Raw genomic sequence first — 4274 nt, 5'->3', positions numbered from 1 at the left:
ACCTATTTTATTTACAGGTAATTCATTAAACATCATTGTAGAAAAATAATATAATTGATAGTTGATTAAAAAACAAAAGGTGTAAATTTCTTATAGATATGTTTGACACATAGCACTTGGAGCACACAATCAAAAGAATTGAATAAGTTGAGTTTGGACGATATATGTTTGATACATAAATATCACACATTACACATAAAAAATATAAATTACATAAAATTATATTCACATCATTTTGAACAAATATTAACTGATTCGGGACATAATAATGTATCGTTAAATAATATAATGTGAGAACTCAATGTTCATCGTTGCGTTATTCGAATAAATTTTATTTTAATTAATATGATATTAAATAAGTAACAAATTTATTTATAAAACGTTGATTATGCATAATTAATTATCACTTATTTGTATGTATTTTATTTTAAAACATTGAAGTTAAACCTAAAAAAATTAAATTTGAGAAAAAAATAATTTATTTTTATTTCTAAGTAAAAATATTAAAGATCATATATGAATTATATTATTTTCTTCAATTAAAATAATAAAATTTTAAAACAGGCCGCGCGAAGCGCAGGATACCTAGTGAAACTCCTATTTTTCAAAGACTTCTCATCACCAAATTTTTGAGATCCCCTTTTCAAAGGGTATCCTTTGCTATTGAACACATGTCGTCCATTTTTCCAGATCTACATGTAGTTATTCTTTTGCACTATTGTGGCGGACTTTCAGCTGTCCGCTCCTGTTTTCGGAAAGTTAAAACTACTCTTATCAGCTAGAGGCGAGTTGTTTCCTTCTCTAAAGCCCAGATCTTACATGTCTCTCGTCTGCGAGATTTTCGATATGGAAATCTGGAGCTTCTCTTGCTCAAGTCCTCTTTTTGGATGTTCGTCTAGTACAACGGTGTTGCGGAAGCCTTGTCGTTCGCTGCTTTCGAACGCGGTTTTGAGGCACTATTCAGAGATCACAATTATGGGTTTCTTCTCCGTGACTCTCTTTGATGAAGACGACTTTTTGGTCGGTTGTTTTTCTATCAATTTAATTGATGTTAATTGTCAGTCATCTATCCTTTTGTCTGAGTTTGAAGTTTTACTCTTAGAGTTTTTTTTCAATTTACCTAGTCCATTGATATCTTCATTTGTGGACTTTGATTTACTCTCCAATCTAGCCCGGGGAGAGTATTTTCCAGTCTCTTGTCCACTTTGAAGAAGATTTGGACTTAGGTTTTAACCAAGCAAACTTCTTTATAGTCAATTCTTCTCCACATAAGAAGTTGTTTTATGCTCTTTTAACCATCTGTTTGAGATGGTTTTATCTAGCTCGAAGATTAATTTTGTCATATGATTCTACTAAACTACCCATTTGTCGATATGATGCTTTCTTATTGTTTTTGGAGGCTGATGTTTATGCTTTATACATCTGTGCTACTCAAATGCAATTTTGTTTGCCTCAGACGGAGTATAATGTCATTTTTAATGAGTTTTTTCTTACTCATTTTGCTTATTTTTCTAGTTGGTCTCTTGAAATTTTCATCAGTCCAGAGTTACGATTGCTTCATGATGATCGTTGGATGGGTGGTATTGTTGTTTTAAATCCTTCCGTGGTTATTCAAGTCTTGGTTTGTTTCATGGCCTTTGCTACTAAAACAAGTGTTGGGCGCTTCTTTCATTTTTTTTTTTTTTTTTTTTACCGCTGTAAAAGAAGTGTTTTACAATGGCAGGGCTTGCTTAGCCAACCCGTGCGCTATATTGTTAAGACGCCTAGGAATAAAATTAAGACTCAAACAATGAAAGAAACTAAATCGATCACGAAAATCCTCCAGGATCCCCGCAATCATATGATCTTTCTTGTCAATCCCCGCAATCTGGTTGATAAGCTGTAAACAATCAGACGATAAATCAATGTGAAGTATTCTCTGCGCCTATGCCCATACCAAAACATCTCTGACTCCGAGTGCTTCTGCTTGTAAAGCCGACTCAGCTCTGGGGCGCACTTGCCTCCGCTCGATTTCCTTTCCCATATGGTCGAAGGCAACCCAACCGAACGCCGCTTCAAAGTTCCGTAACCAGCTAGCATCCACTTTGACCCTTACCACCGCACAATTGTTGTGGTTGCCGATAAGGTTGATGGGATGACCATTGCGAATGGCCTCACGGTCCTCTTGTGTCGAGCCTTCTTCGGAGCTTTGCAGCATTTACATAGCACATGCACTCTCTCCCGAATTGAATTAAAGAAACACCCCGTAATCGTATACGGGTTTAAATCCAATTCCTGAAACATGACCTTGTTTCATAACGACCACAAACCCCACAGGATGGCCACAAAAATAATCATCTTGTCCTTGCCCCCTTCACTATGGGATAAGTACCTCATCCAGTCATAAATCCATTCAGAGACCGAAAGTCCCTCAGCACTTTCCACTCGGATGCCTAAATCCGAGCCCGCCCATAGCCGTTGAGCAAGACTACAATCGCGAAAAAGATGTTCCAGGGATTCAATGCATTTTTCATCACCTCCGCACATGCCACAGAAAGGTTCAATATCAAGCTTACGTTTATGAAACTCGCTCCAGTAGGCAAAGCTTTTATGATAATCTTCCAGATAATAATTTTCCAGACCACATGGACGGGTAAGTTCCATAGCGTTTTCCTACAGAACTCCCTCCCTCGATCATTGATTCTTGTTCTGTCTTTAATGGTTCCTCTTGTGGCCATGTATCTATTAAAAATAAGCCCATATCCACTCTTAACCGTAAAGGTTCTATCCTTTGTAAGTGGCCAAAAAACCGTATCCCTCAATCTAATCTCGCATGGCGGGATGGCAAAAATTCGAGTTGACCACTCATCCTTGAACACAGCATCAATAAAAGCAGCATTCCACTTACCATCCAGATGAAAAAGGTTCCTTACTTGCAACCGTGCCAAATGACTATTAGTCAGTTCTAGCCACACATCTTTCGGTTCTGGATGCTTGCCCCCCACCCATCTAGAGGTCCACACATTCAGTCTCGAATCCGTCCCGATCTTCCAACCAATGTTTTCCAGAACAAAAGACAGCCCATGTAATATGCTACGAATGTCCCACGAACATCCAGACCCGCTGATGGGACGCATGTCATGTTGGAAAACCTGAGAACCAAACAACTTTTGCCTGGAGATTCTGCAAAATAATGAATTTTCTCCAGTCTCCATCCGTGCTTGGCCAACAAGGCTTGGTTGAGGCACTCAACATTTCTGATTCCGAGTCCGCCCGCACTCTTAGGTAAACTCAGGAGATTTTTGCTACACCAGTGAATGTTATTTCCCATCTTACATCCCGTCCACCAAAATTGTGCCAAAAGAGAATTGATCTTTTTTGCCACACTTACCGGAATTTTGAAAACCGATAGAAAATAATTTGAGAGATTGGATAGAACCGATGAAATTAAGGTAAGACGGCCCGCTGGTGATAGAAAAATCCCATTCCAAGAAGAGATACGTTTGGTGACATGCTAAATAAGATCATTAAAAATACCTTTCCTTGATTCTGTAAACTCTGCCGGAATCCCCAAATACTTTCCTATGCCCTTATTCTTTCTGATCATGAAAGTCTTCAACATCCTCTGTGCCTTTATCAACGTAGTATTTGGACCGAAGAGAATTCCAGATTTATCTAAGTTTAATTGCTGTCTGGAGGCCTCGCAATAATCAAGAATGAGCCTCATGAGATACGGGACAGTGTCGCCCTTATCCTTAACGAAGAAGACCGAGTCATCCGCAAAGAACAAGTGAGTAATAGGCCGATTTTCCCTAGCAAGTTGTACTCCATGGATCTTCTTCAGGTCGTGAGCGTGATCAATATTACTGGAAAGAACCTCCATGCACAGAATAAACAAATAAGGTGACAGAGGATCACCTTGCCGTAATCCACACCGAGGTCGAAATTGAGGAAGTGGAGTCCCATTCACAAGGATTTCATAACTTACCGACGTTACGCAGTTCATAATCAACGGTCTCAAATGTTGAGGGAACCCGAACTTATCCAAAACCGCCTCCAAAAAATCCCATCTAATTCTGTCGTAGGCATTGCTCATGTCTGCTTTAAAAACGCCTAAACCTATCTGCCCCTGCTTATGGTTAGATATTTTATGAATTGCCTCATGTGCCACCAGGATATTGTCACTAATGCTCCTCCCCGGGAGAAACGCGTTTTGCGTCTCACCGACCAAAGAGCCCGTGATTTTTGCTAACCTATTTGCGATACATTTGAACACAATCCTCATCATGACATTA

Source organism: Silene latifolia, chromosome Y (genome assembly GCF_048544455.1).
Source record: "Silene latifolia isolate original U9 population chromosome Y, ASM4854445v1, whole genome shotgun sequence".
Classification (NCBI taxonomy): Eukaryota; Viridiplantae; Streptophyta; class Magnoliopsida; order Caryophyllales; family Caryophyllaceae; genus Silene; species Silene latifolia.
Note: the sequence above shows the minus strand (reverse complement) of the source record.